Below are 15,608 nucleotides of genomic sequence, written 5' to 3'. Positions count from 1 at the left end.
CTGTACTCCTCCACGACCTTGTCCATCTGCTACTACTATGCAGAGGAGCCCAGCCTGGAAGCTGTGGCCACAACCTTCTTGTTTCCTTGGGGGTGAATCATAAGGAAAACGAATTTCCTGGCCTGGGAAATGATCTTATTGTATTGATTTGCATTGATCAAAGAGATGGCAATAGGAGGGGCTACCTTCGGTATCCTGTACAACCTATTAGCCAAAGTAATAATCAGAGAGCGAAGTCTAGACTTATATATAGCATGTCGCTTCTATAATTATGGTTGTCCTAACAATACATCAAAAACTTCAAGAGGAGCAACGTCACACAGTACCTCATCCTTGAAGGGCTTGATGTTGTAGGGAAGGCAACACTGCTGGCTGACGCGAAGGTCTCATCCTTGGTGAAGCCACTCGATGGTGTATGACTATGGATGTGTTGTAGTCTTTAGGCCTAGCCGCTTCACAACTTTTGCTGAAATTAGGTTCTTTTGGCTCCATTGTCAATAGTGAACTGCAACGGAAGAACCCTTCACCCACATCTGCAAGTGGAAGAGGCATTCCCCCTCCTTTGGATCTTTAAGTTCAATTTTCTGGATCTTTGTGGTGGGCACAGTGGCACTGGGCTCCGCATCAATGATCTGCTTCCCTTTGTTAGTCCCCTTATCAGGTTTTGATTCAGAGTCAGAACCTGCGTTTGATTCGGAAGCCTTCAGCTTGGCCACTAGTGACTGCTTGGTCTGACACTCACTTGTATTGTGAGTGGAGCTCTTATGGAACTCACACCATTTTCCCATGTCCTTCTTCATCTTTGTGGTGTTTTTCTTTGCTTGCGGCTTCAGCGGGTTGTCCTAGGTAGCCCCGCCTTGGCTTGGTCCCTTGTTCTGTGGTTTGGGGGCGCCTTTTCCTTGCTTTGGATTCGCAGATCCAAAGTCTCGCTTCTTTTGTTTAAAATTCTACTTAATCTTTATAGCATATCGATACGTTGTTCCGAGTGAGGAAATGTCGAGGAACTCCTTCTCGTCCTGGATGTACTTGTGTAGGCAGTCGCGCTATTTGAGCACCAAATGTTGCTCAATATACTTCATACCCAACTTCGTGCGAAGGGTATGGAAAGTATTTGTGAACTCTGACACATCTTGGTCACTTCCCTGCTATAGCATGGTCCACTTTATGTATTTATCTTCATAGCTCCTGATGGCGTAATACTATTCCTTGATGGCATCTCAGAAAGAATTCCAAGTGGGTGCAACTAAAAACAGTGAGGGTTCACTCTCGTCCTTTTGTTCACAATAGGTTTCCCACCAATCCTTGATGTGTGGGGCAACTTTAAGAAGTGCAAACGTAATCTTTTCCCGATTGAAAAAGTCATGAACTGAAAAATATTCTTCGAGTAGATTTAACCATTTATCTACGACATCTACATCTATCAGGCCTTCGAATATGGGAATATCGAAGTTAACTTATACCTTAAAAGGAATGGCGCCTCCAGAGTGGTTGTTAGAGGAAGATGCATCGCATGTGGGTAGCCGTCTAAGGATCTAGGCAAATTTATCCATCATCGCATCCCTCTGTCGCTCGAGGTCTTCCTCGAGCAACATTTTAAAGGGATCCCCTGCCCCCTCGTCTTTCTTTTCTTCCTCCATGGGAGGTCGTCGGGTATTGAGAGGTTGATCCTGTAATGGTTCAACCAGATCGAGCCTATTGTGCTATACAACAACCCTCCCCATTTCAAAATCTTTATCTAAAACTTTAACAAGAAATGGGTACCCTTTTCAGAACTTAGATAAAATCAATAAAACTTTTAAAAAATCAATAGTCGTGATAAGTCTTTTGCTTTTAGATTAAGTTCAATAACAATCGCAACTTTGCAAAATCTATACAACACATGAAAATCCTTATGAAAAGGTTATATCTGATTTGAATATTAAACAAGACCTTGTCATAAAACAAATATAAATGAACGTGTTGCATCCTTTGTTTAAAAGATAGACTTAAGGTTTCCATTGGCAATCACCGATGCGATAACGCCATCGAAGAGCGCATATCGCAACTTATTAAGGAATCATTCCAAGGGGTCATATAAATCTTCTGATGTGATAAGTTGATTGCAATCGGCCATCGCTGAAAGCACGAAACGCATAACAAATGCCCATTTGGAATCCACCGATGCGATTTCATTATTGGAAAGCGTGCTTTTCAATAAAGGTAAATATAATCGTTAAGCGAATGTTTGCGAGTCTAAATTATAAGTCAATTATAAATAAAGAGCAAAACATTTTATTCAAGTGATCCCGCTTACCATCTATCGCAATTGGAACTTTACAAGGAAACAATTAAGCATAACAGTTATACCTCTCGATATGCAATTAATCACTTATCGCTGATCGGGAAGTTATGATATTTATTTTAAAAGAATCGTTACCAAGATTTGAGATGCGTCATATCTTTATGGCATTTAAGTGTCATGTTGGAAGTTACGAAAAATCATTAATTAAGTAGTTATGGTTGAATCCTTCAAGGATTTCATTCGTGATAGTGTAATATATCAAATCCATAACACTCATTGCGCTTAATTGCCGTTAATCTTGTATATTGTGTATTAGCTTTGAGCAAATATTTCCTCTGTTACATTCTTCTGTTTTGTTGTGCAGAGCAAGTCTGAATTTATGAATCCAACGAAAATGACGAAGAAATCAAAGAAACCAAAGGTTCCCGTCATAACCAAAGAGGAACCAATAAAAAAGGTCTTGATAGCTGATACTACCTGCCTCAGTTTGGGCTAGGCTTCATGGGAAAGCATATATAATTTACTAGAAGTCGAGGATCCAGAAGAGATTGAAGAAGAAAAGGGAACAACGGATTCCACTAACAAGTCAGAGAGTACTCTTAAGGATTTGGCCAGCTCTTATCTTCACAGAATAGCAGCCCGAGCTAAAATATTACCCTACAATGACTTGGTCTGATGGATAATTGAGAGTATCAGCATAACAGGAATTCTCGAACTCTTTGATGCCACCTACACAACCCAACTACATTCCAAGATGAGTCAACCCCCAGAAATCCAGCCAATGCTTGCAATCTGTCAACTACAAGCACAAGAAAGGAAGTCGATTCAATGAATTAGTTCAATCACTATCGCACTGCTATTTTTATAGCAAATCCCAGATTTTCATGTCTACAGTTTGAACAGCTCATAGCGATTTTTGTTGATAGTTTGTTTTTATTTTTATTATTTAAGACCCTTTCATGTATTTAGAAAGGGTCCTCAATTTGTATAAGATTTGACTTAAGAAGTTGCACTTCTGTACTTCTAAATATTTTTTTTATCAAAAGTGGATCAAGGTTCTGCATTTTTGTGAAAGAAACTTTTTCAAGACTTGCACTTTTGCATCTTCTGGAGGTTTTCTCAAATAGGAAAGTGGAATCGGAGTGTTGTTTACATCGGAAGGATTCAAATGCATGCGGTACTTCTGTCATTGTTTTTCTCTTATTTCTTTATGTGAATGAACATTTCTTAAAAGTTGCTTTTGTTGATATATGTATGCTTTTTCAAACGATTCTTTATTATATCATTTCAGAAGATTGAAAATTTTTTATTTCAAAGGATATATGTCAGCGATATATATTGTGATGAATGCGATAATGTGTTTATAATTACTTTGTTTAATTTCTTTTAAAAAATAATCATTATATGAATACATCTTTCTATTTACGAATAAGCCATCTTTATGATTATTTGTCTATTAGAAATAATCAGAAATCGCATTGTTAACATGATACCTGGGTTATATAGTTATATTTGTATATTTTTTAATTGTAGGATAAAACACTTATCACCTTCGTTACACATTATAAAACAATCACCCATCAACTCATACATCACTGGGAAACTGGTCCCATTATATCCAGTTGGAGCCACCATACCAAACGGAAAAGGAGTTGCACTAGGGTCCAGATCGGGTGGTTTTCCCCGATGTTGATGCTAGGATTTTAGAGGCATCAAAATTTTTTGGCGCTAGAAGGAGGGCATGAACTGTGAATGGCTAGAAAATCCAAATCCATAGCCCATTCTAAAAGTAAATCTCCCTCACCATCTCCTCCAACTTCTCCCTCGCATTCTAAATCTCCCATTTTCAAGCGAGAAGTTGAAAAGACAACACCCACTGCTGAAAATTTGAACATATCGGACAATTCTTCCCTTGAACCCCCTGAAGTTCAGTCTTTAATTCATAAACTTCTAGGGTTTTCAATATCGCAGGAAAATTCTGAGTTATCCCAAGCCAGTGTGACTTTGCAATATATCCCTTCTCAGCCTCTTACAAGATTGCATAGCGAAAGCTTGGTATCCCACCAACAGAATTTCCTTTGCCAAGTCGAAAAAGAGCTAGGAAGACACCATTAGAGCCTGACAATGAGGCTCTTTCCTCGTCATCACCCATTCCATCTAAACCATTGCAAAGTCATTCATCCATTCCCCAACTCAAAATCATAATCTGAAAGGGTATAGGTACTCTGATATCCTCTACCCAACCACTTTTAACTACATCCTCACTTTCTTCTATTGTTAGTACGACAATGGCATGAAATCAACCACAACCGAGGCCACGGACAAATCCAGGGGCAGTGGCAATACCTGCATCGTTGAGTCAATTACTGGCCCATCCTAAAAAGTGGTTACCAAAGTTTAATCCTGATATAGGCATACTAGCAAAAGAACATATAAACAATTTTATGTTGTCAATAAACTTAAATGGGGTGACAGAAGAAGATGTTGTTGTTAGGCTTTTCACATACACCTTACAAGGAGCAATTGGATCATGGTATTTTTCATTACCACCAGGATCCATTAATAGTTGGAATTCTTTCCAAGAGCAGTTTTTAACTAAGTTCGGAGATGATAGGTCCACAACGACATTAATCAATGATCTCTCCAATCTTAAAACTGAGTCAAAAGAACCCATTAAAGATTTCAATTCATGATTTAATAAGCTCTTAAATAAAATTCCTACTACCTCTAATCCCAGTGAAGAAGTCCGAAGCAAATGGTATGTTTCTGCTTTACCTTCGAACATAGCCATCTTCGTTGATAGGGCTACAAAGCAACCTTAGCAAGAGAATATGAAAAGAAGCGATCACCGTTGAAAAATGTATTATTGCTTTAGAAAAGAAAACTGCTCTTGAAGAAAGAAAGTCCAAAAAAGTTACTTTTAAAGATGATTCGAAAAAGAAAGCAGCTAAAGATCCATACGATATGGAGGGTTTGCAAAAAGTTTTGAAGACTATGTCCACAAAATGGTAGAGATAAAGAAACAAGTAGTTGAAACCTCCACCAAAAAACCATTTAGGAACTTTAAAAGCGCTGAATCAAAACCACCTAATGCCATATCTAATGCAGAACCAAATCCAGATGACGATGAGGATGAAGACACGGTTTTGTCATCAGAGGAAATAGAAGAAGATGAGATAGTTGAATGTCACAGTATGTGGGACTTCATTTTGCCTAACTCTGATACTGAAAGTGAACAGGAAGCTCTCCCAGTAAATACCAGAAGTAAAATCGTTGTAGAACCTGTTCAAACAACTCAAAAGAATAAAAATACAAGCCCTACTGCCAAAGATAAGGCTCCCATGAAGAAAACTCCAGTTTTGCCTACCCAAAATCAGCCATCATCTTCCAATCCACCTTCATCATCTAAAACATTGGTAGTCTCTGACTCTATGGATTACAACATTATTGAAGACATGAAGAAGACTAGAGCGAATATTTCTTTATTTGAGCTTAGCAAGCTCAAACATCAATAGAAATTGTTGCTCAAAGAGTTAAATGCAGTACCTTCTTCTCCTCTTCCAAATGTTGTATTATCCAAGGCGGCTAAAGGATCAGGTAAGCCACCATCAGATAAAGTAGATGCTATTGATGTTGTTTTGCTCGGTAATAGATCTAATTCTCATACTCCTCCTTTTCTCTTGACCTATGAGATTTACAATAGAAATATGCACAATTGCTTAATAGATTCAGGGGTTTCATCAAACATAATGTCAGCCTCAATTTGCTCAAAATTAAGCATTGAGCCCCAAAAATCTACAGTACATATTGTTCAGATAGATTGAACTAAGGTTCAAGTCTTAGGAGAGATTAATTCAGTCACCATTAGGTTATCAGCTAATCCTAGAGTAGTCCAGAGAATTGATATATTGATTGTTGACATCCCTGAGTTTTATGGTTTAATTTTAAGCAAGGATTGGTCTAAGAAACTCCATGGTTACATTTCTACTGATTGGTCTCATATGTGGCTTCCCTATAAACGGAAACCAAATCAAATCAAAATATATCGAGAGAAACACATGACCCGTATTGTAACGGAGTCTGAGTAGGAAAACCAACCTATAGCTTTCAATAACAACATTCTCAGAAATTACTTAGCCGAATCATTCTTTGGTAATTTTAATGCTCAATCATCACCTTTTTTGTTAATAGTTTCACATCACAGATAGAAAATTTCTCTCATACGGATACCTCAAGGTGTGTTACTATTGCTGAGGAAATTGTAAATAAACCTGTAGATAAGCCTGTATTTTGGTCTTTATATTTTGATGGATCAAAATCCAATGACGGTGCTGGAGCAGGATGTATTTTAGTTAGTCCTGAAAGGGAAAAAACTATGATATCATGCAGACTAGAAATTGAGTGTACAAATAATACTGTGGAATATGAGGCATTGATTCAATGGCTCCATAAAGCAATAGGCCTGAAGATTCAATATCTAAAAGTATTTGGTGATTCTGAGATTCTAATCAAATAGGTAAGGAACACTATCCATTGCCTTTCAAGACATCTCAAGCATTATCAGTCCCTGGTTCAAGACCTCATATCTCATTTTCTAGCATTTAATATTTCTCCTGTCCCTAGATCTCAGAATGCATGAGATGATTTATTAGCTAATGTTTCTTCTAAGCTCCTTCCATACGAGGATTACAGTCCTCATAGGTTTTCAGTTGAATTAATTTTTAAACCATCTGTTCTGGACAATGTCACCAATTGGCGGGTATTTAATCATGACGAAGACATTTTAAATTTCTTAACTTCCGAAAAATCTTATGATGACCAGATTATTGATGAAAATGATCATGATCTTCAAATAAAACAAATATTGAATGAGAATTCTATACCTAAATTGTGGTCAAACTTGAAGATCTCTATGATATCAAAGATAGGTTCAAAAAAGTCACTAATTCAAAACTTCAAAGTTCTACTTTGAAGTTTGAATTAGTAAATCTTGGCACTGAGTCCAAACCACAAAATGTTAATATAGGACTAGGGCTCACTTCAGAAGAAAGAATTTCTTTTATCAGATTGTTAAACAAATATAAAAATGTTTTTTCTTGGAATTGTGACAATCTGAGAATGTATGATACTTCTGTCATACAACACACAATTCCAATGATTTCTGAGGAGAAACCTGTACAACAAAAATTGAGGAAAATTCACCCAAATCTGGAGAGTCATATCAAAGCAGAGTTGAATAAACTCTTGAAAGCTAAGATAATATTCCCAGGCAGACATTCTAAATGGGTTTCAAACTTGGTACTTGTTAGAAAGAAGAATGGTGATATTATGATCTTCATTGATTTCAGGAATCTCAATAAGGCATGCCAAAAAGATAATTTTCCATTACCAACAATGGAGCAGACACTTCAGTCAGTAGCTGGTTCAGAGTTGATGTCTTTTCTGGATGGTTTTTCTGGATATAACCAAATACTGGTACATCCAGATGACAGACTAAAAACTACATTCAGAACCAAATGGGGAACATATGCCTATCAGAAAATGCCTTTCGGTTTGATTAATGTTGGAGCTACTTTCCAAAGAGCAATGGATATAGCATTCAAGGGTTTGATTAACAGGTCAGTTGTTGTCTACCTAGATGACATAACTGTCTTTTCCAAGAAAAGAGCAAATCATCTACATGATTTGAAACAAATCTTTGAATGATGTAAAAGGTATGGGATTTCTTTAAATCCCAAGAAATCATTCTTCGCTCTTGATGAAGGTAAACTCTTAGGATTTATTGTATCTAAAGATGGCATTTACATTGATCCAGACAGGATCAAAGAGATTTCTGATATTCCTCTGCCACACAATAAAAAATCAATGCAATCATTTTTAGGACAGATAAATTTTGTAAAAAGATTCGTTCCTGATTTTTCTCAGATTGTTTTACCTTTACAGACCATGATTAAGAAAAAATTAGTTTTCAAATGGGGACATAACGAAAAAGAAGCCTTTGATTCAATCAAACAGGCAATCATTAATGCTCCTGCATTGAATACTCCCAATTTTTCTAATCATTTTATTTTGTACACTTTAGCTACCGAAACATCTTATGCAGCTGTGTTAACACAAATCAATGATCAGCAAATTGAAGCACCCATCTCCTTCTTCAGTTCTAATTTACAAGGTGTTGAACTTAACTATTCCGAAGTAGAAAAACAAGCTTTCGCTGTGTTTAAATCTATTAAACACTTTAGGCCATTCCTCCTAAAAGCACATACAAAAGTAATACTCACATTCTCCGCAGTGAGACAATTGCTAGTCCAAAGGGAAGTAGGAGAGAAGAGAGCTAATTGGGTTACAACATTACAAGAGTATGATATAGATATTAAACCAACGAAAATTGTAAGAGGACAAGGTTTTTGCAGGTTATTAGCAGGAGCTTCTAGTATTCCAAAACATGAAGATTCAGATCATGCTCTTCAAGTAAACGGGATAAGTATCATGAATTCTGAGTCTTAGTATGCAGATATGGTCTTTTATTTGAAAAATGGATATGCTCCTCCTAGTTTTAGTTACAAAAACAAACGCGCCTTAAGATTAAAAGAAAAACACTTCGAAATCATTGATGATGTGTTATTTAGAAGGAATTATGATTCAATTTTGTTGAGATGCCTTGAAAAAACTGAAGCACAGAAGGTTTTGTAGGAATTACATGATGGTCCAGCAGGTGGACATTTTGGAGGTGATACAACAGCTCACAAGATAATATATGTTGGATATTATTGGCCCACTTTATTTAAAGACGCCCATGACTATGTAAGGAAATGCAAGATATGCTAAACTGCTAGTGGGAGACAAAGGAAACCACCCTTTCCTTTACAACCAGTGAACATTGAGCAACCATTTGAACAATAGGGGCTGGATATCATAGGAGAGATTGTTCCACATTCTTCCAAGCAACACAAATACATCCTTACAGCCATGGATTACTTCACGAAGTGGATAGAAGCAATTCCTTTGAAGGTAGCCAATTCTGATGCAATCATTGAGTTCATTGATCAATTCATCATTATTAGGTTTGGTGTACCTAATGCCCTTATTTTTGACAATGCATCTTATTTTTTTTGGAAGTACCATACTTGAATTTGCTCTTTAGAGAGGATTTAAATTAAAGTATTATGCAAACTACTACCCTCAAGGTAATGTTTTGGCAGAATCAACTAATAAGAATCTCATTAAGATTATTAAAAGAATTGTTGATCAGAATCATAAGAATTGGCATAAGTCTTTGATATTTGCATTATGGGCAGACCGCATAACTCAGAAGGCCTCAATAGGTACTTCTCCATTCAAATTAGTGTATGTGAAAGTTGTAATACCAACAAACTTAGCACTCCCATCTCTGGCCCTAGTACAATTTATTGAAGAAAATCCTTCATCCTCTATTCAATTAAGATATGATTAAATCCTTAAATTAGAGGAGGAAAGGGAAAAATCCAAAATCACACATGCAAAACATCAACATGTCATTAAATCTTCTTTTGATGCAAATTCTACCGGCCCAAAAATTTTACAAATCGGTGATCTTGTTTTGAAATGGGACAAAGCACACGAAGACAAAGGCAAACATACAAAATTTCAAAAAATGTGGTGTTGGGCCACCAAATTAACATAAATCTTCCTTCCATTTTCACCTTTATCATCATTTTTTTCACCTCATTTTATCATATTATCATTACATAACCCTATATTTCCATTACCATATGAGTCTATATTTTCATTTTCCAAAGTTATTAATTTCATGTATTTAGAGTGAATTTATGATTAAAAGTTAGAGAAATAACATGTATTTGCTTATACCTAAAAGTGGCTTGAGTTTGATGACAGGTGTAGATCATTTGGTAGCTTCCAAGGCACCCTTATCTGGCCTCCCAAGATCAAATTCGAATTTCAACTCAAGAGGTGGACCATATTCCAAGGAGAAAGATCATGGAGATTTTGATGTGTCATGGGATTTGTATATAGTATTTATGGATAAGTTGAAACAAGTATGGGTCTACCCGGATGCGAGTGAATTAAATGACAATTGATGATTTTAATGACGGGCGGAAGAGCGTGGTACTGCCAGCTGCAGACCAGCGCGGCTATCCATGAGCGTATCTGGCTCAAGCAGGTTAACCTTAAGCGAGGGAGATTTGGCCTGAATTCAGTATTAACTGCTCACTCCGTCCAAGGTGAGGCTCTTGCTGATATTACCATGGCGATCTTGGCTCTCCTTCCCACTGTTTGCATTCCGCCTTCTTGTCTTAGGCCTTTTCTGGCTGTGCGTCTCTGTGGCAGGACTGTTTCTGCTAACAGAGGCAAGCTCTCGGTTGCTCTTATCGTTAGAATTGTGCTACCCTCCTTTCACTCTCAGGCCTGTTCTCTAAGCTTGAAGTGGTTTCCCGTTGTGCTGTATTGTTTCCACGCCATTGCTTCCGGTATTGTTGTGCTTCCCTTCCATCGCCTCATCATGGTACGCCATCGCATGAAAAGTCGCTTTGGGGGAAGCTATGGTGGCCGTGGGTGTTCGCAGTCTGTTCATTCTATGGATATTACCCCGCCTCCTGCTTCTCAGCCCTCTTCTCCGGTGAATTCGCCTCCTCTCAGCCCTTCCCGCAGGCCGATTCCGCACAATGCTTTTCAGACTACTCACTTCAAGTTTCAGAGCAATCTTAACAGGCTAGTTATCTCGGCCAATATTACTATTATCTTCTCTGAAGAAGAGGTTTTGCCTCAAACTATGGTGCGCTTGACATCTGAGCCTTCTCAGGGTGGTCTCAGAGAGGCGGGAAGCCAGAGCAGTGAGCAGATTTTGGCTAATGGAATCCAGGAGAAAAGGAATGGTGAGCTACATGACAAGGGTGGTGCTCCCAGCGACAATCAGCCACCAGGTGGCTGCTCTCAGGGAGCCTTTGTCTCGATGGTCAGGGAAGGCAATTCCAGTGACACACATCCCTCGTCGTTTCATCCTAGTGGCAGTGATGTGGGTGACATGGTAGGAAACGATGAAATGTGGTATGGCAACGCATGCTCGGTGGTGGAGGAGCCTCCAAATGAGAACGTGGCGATATGAGGCCACCTGGGACCTTTCAGACCTTCCCAGTTTTTTCTGATGGCTCGAATGATCAAGTTCATGTGGTTTTGGATGCAGCTCTGGTTCTGCCTCTATAGCCTGGCGGTTTCATTCTTCTTCCTGGTGGGCGGTAGTATAAAGCTCTTTTGTGGTTTTGGCCAGCGTATCTGTCTCTCTTTTCTGGTCTCGTCTTCTTAATAGGTGGTTATACCATCTCTTCCTCATGATCTTTTTGTTAAATTTTGGTTCCTATGTCTGGTTCCTAGCTCACTGTAACTGGTTCTCCCTTACCTAGGACAGTTTTGTTGCGTTGAAAGCTCTCAGTTGTTCTTGCCCGAGGCCTCAACCCCCTTGTAACATTATTTTGATTTTCAGTTAATAGAATTAGTCTTTACCGGGCAAAAAAGAAAAAAGTATGGGTCTAGTAGATATTTAAGGGATCTACATTTATTGAGTAGATATCCCTAATTCATGTATAAATAAGAGGAGCATCCTTCAAAGTAAAGGAGAAGGAGAGAATAGTTATCAATTATTCATTAGCATCAGATTTATGATTGTTCATTCAACATGAATAATATCACTTTCTCCAAATCATGAGTTATGAGTGTTGTTTGATTCTTGAGGTGTGATAGTTGTTCATGTGTGCTCATTGAGGAATGGAAGGATCCCCATACTTGCTTTCATTTATATGCTTTCTTTCCTGCTTTCTTAGGTGTTTGGCAATATTATTATAGGAATATTGTAGAAGGACAATCAGGACTCTTGAACAAGAGACTGTTCTCTATCTTCTAAAGTAAAATAATTCCATTGATCAAACATTTTTATGCTTTTATTAAATAGATCTGATGGTTTAGATTTGTAATATGCATTTCCATTCTAAACAAACTTCCTACACTTGTTTCATCTGAGGTCCCATATATTTTGGTTTGCTTCTAGGTTTACGATACCCCCCGGTTGACAAATTAAATGACAGGGATTTAGCAGACAACTAAATCGCCCAACATTTTGGCGCCATTGCCAGGGAAGCAAACTTAGATGTAAGCTAGCTTGGAGGATTGTTTAGGAAGAATTTTCATTTAGGATAATTTTTTATTTAGGGTTAATTGCATTTAGGAATTTTCATTTAAGTTTATTCTCATATAGAAAACATAGGAATAGAACACAAATAAAAAACCCCCATTCACTAAAAAAAAACAAAAACACAATAAAATTCCATATGTATATATGGAATAAAAATGAGTATAAGTTTGGAATAACTCGCTCAAATCCTAGCAAGAGTCAGGATCTCTTGAAGAAGAGATTTTGACAGCAGCTAAAAGCTTAACTACTCCTCTAGAAGAAAACAATGAATTAACATTTGAAGAATCTTGTATATCTGATGATGAACAATTATTTGAACAGGAGATTGAGGAGGACGAAGAGAAGTTGCAACATGATCTGAATCAGAGTGGAAATCACACCTATGAAAGCCTTATCTACAAGTGGTTTCTATGGTTTCAAACAAGTATGAGGTTAGATTGATTTTGTTTTTATTTCATTAAATCACACTCACAAAAACTAGATTCAATCATCCTCGTATATTTTCATTTTAAATTTGCGAAATTGAAAATGGACATATTTTTACTACTATTGCATGAATGGTTACATTGGAAATTTAATTACACGTAATAGTTTGTAATTTTCAATTAGCATAGAATAGGTAGGATGATATTTTCCGTTCAAATAAGTATGCTCTCCTCCTGCATCTTCGTGCAATCAGAAAGATCAAAAAATCCATCGATTTATTTCACATAAAAATACTCTCGCTCGAAAATTGATTTGCGATATGACAATAAAGAATTTTGTGAATGAGCAAGAGATCATCTTAAAAAAATTAGAAAAAAAATAGTTTTTTATTTTTATTTTTATTTTTTTGCATTTTAGTTTAAAAAATAATAAAAATAAATAATGAAAAATAAATAAATAAATAAATTCTTTTTGAAAACTAACCATTTTTTAGAGATAGGTCCAATTTCATTTTATTTTTTAATAAAAAGAAAAAATATATAAAAAAAAACAAGTTGTAATCTTGGCATGCTGATAAACACCTTCAAAATACCTCTATCTGCACTAGTTCTCAGCGAAGATGAGACCATCCAAGAAGCCAATCAAATGATCATGACTTCCTTTACTGTGAAGGCATATAAGGCTGTGGCCTTAATATTCTAAACAAGTAATCATGTATCTCTGGTAGTAAGCGTTCCACAAGAGAAGGGTAGCCAGACATGTTAGACATCTGTTCATGATGCTCCAGAAAGTACAGAACACACATATGGCCCAAAAATTCCCAATTACAAACCGCAGGAGGGTTTATTCGTGGAATATTAGATTGAATGATCAAATGCTGAGTGCTTGCGTTCGTAGCTGCCTTATTACAGGAGAGGCTCTTGGGCATAGTTTTAGAGTTCATAATGGACGGCTTAATATATCTTCTGAAAGATGCAATTGAATAGGAGGCTCTGGAAGAAGAGAATTTTAGGGTCTGGAAAAGGAAAGGAGAGTTGAATAAATGGGGGCCTACTGCTGTCATCTAAGAACAAATGTTCTCGTTAATTACAGCTCAGGCCTTTGTCAAGGACGTTACTGCATTCCTGGCTATGAAAGTTGTACTCGTGGAGTGTTGTGTGCTTCTAGAGCAGAAGAGATAGATTCTTCTTCTGTGAAAGATGGGATGCGTGTTCAAATAGCTTCTGCTGGACTATTGAAAAGATAGAATAATAGTTTTCTTGTTCAGAGTCGGGAGTCTCAACTTCTGAGAGTAAGTTCTGATGAAACTCAAGGTGAAGAAGCAGTTCCATTTCAAAATTAGAAAAATGCTGAAAGCAAGAGTGAGTTATCAGATTGTAAACCCAATTACTCCCATCGCCTCATAATGGAAGCCAACATCCTTAGAACGCAACCCCTTAAAAACGTCAGTTTTCAAAAGCGATTTGTGATCGAACCAGGGCAAATTTGGAAAACGAAGACATGGGTTTTTTCCACAATAGAATTAACTAGCAATTGTCCCAAAAGGTACAAACAGAGGTCGATAGGATTATTAAATTGGAATTGTTGAGTACCTACCGGAAAAGGCTTGTGATCCTTACCCATATGCCGACAATTTCCGGTCAAAATGTATTGAAATATATAGAGGGGAACAATTATGTTCAACTCTACTGCAACTAACATCTGGCTAGATTTTGGATGTGGTTCCCAATTGGAAATGTAATGGCATAGATGACTTTTGTAGCAAGTTGGGTACATTCATGAGGGATGAAAAAGTTCAGCGCACCAATGGCAACTTTAATAATACAAAGCTTATTGTGCAGGATATAAGATGTATAGATCCATCTGATTCTAGTGCTGCTAAATCAGGTATTACAAATGTTAGTGTTGTTTTTCAAATTGTTCCTCCTTCTTAGAGATAGTGGCTATAGAAAGATCAGGCCTTAATGGTCTAACATTGCCCGCTGACGGAAAATGGAACTCATCTACTGGTCAGCTTTGCATGATCAGATGCCTCGAATCCATCAAGACTGAGGCCGAATTTGTTGATCGTAAGAATTGTATTCCACAGCGTCCAACCCACAACATTGACAGTTGAGTCAACAGTCCCAACGAATGGGGCAAGGATTTCAATTCTGGGCAATCACAAACCCACAACTTCTTCAAGCTGCTCAGGTGACCTAGAGAATAGGGCAGCATTTCCAACAAAGCATTTCCCAAAGAAAATTCTTCCAAACTACTTAGGTTTCCAATATCCCCAGGCAATTCTTTCAAATTTGTCTCTGACAAGATTAATATTTCCAAGGACAGTTGATGTGCAACTGGGTAAGGCAACACTTCCACGTTCTTGCAGTCCAAAAGGTTTAGATATTCAAGCGTCCTGATATTTGCAAATTTTTCCTCCAACAAGGTGAAATCGGAGCAATATTCCAAATTCAGATATTTAAGTCGAATTAAATTCCCGAAGGAATTTGGAAGCCCGTGCAAACTCTGACAACAAGAGAGGTTGAGGTGCTGGAGATTTATTAAGAACCCAAAATAATCAAGCAACGACTTCATATCTAGGCATCTTAGGTGCAGGTATTGCAATGAGGACAAATGACAAAATTCTTGTGGTAAAGTTTTGAGATGAATCAAATCTGACATACAATTCATCACAATCTTTTCAATGTGCTTCATCCGTCCAATGGACTTTGGGAA

Source organism: Pinus tabuliformis, chromosome 3_2 (genome assembly GCF_031772625.1).
Source record: "Pinus tabuliformis cultivar Carrire ecotype Pingquan chromosome 3_2, CPIR1, whole genome shotgun sequence".
Classification (NCBI taxonomy): Eukaryota; Viridiplantae; Streptophyta; class Pinopsida; order Pinales; family Pinaceae; genus Pinus; species Pinus tabuliformis.
This window is presented reverse-complemented; position numbering follows the sequence as displayed.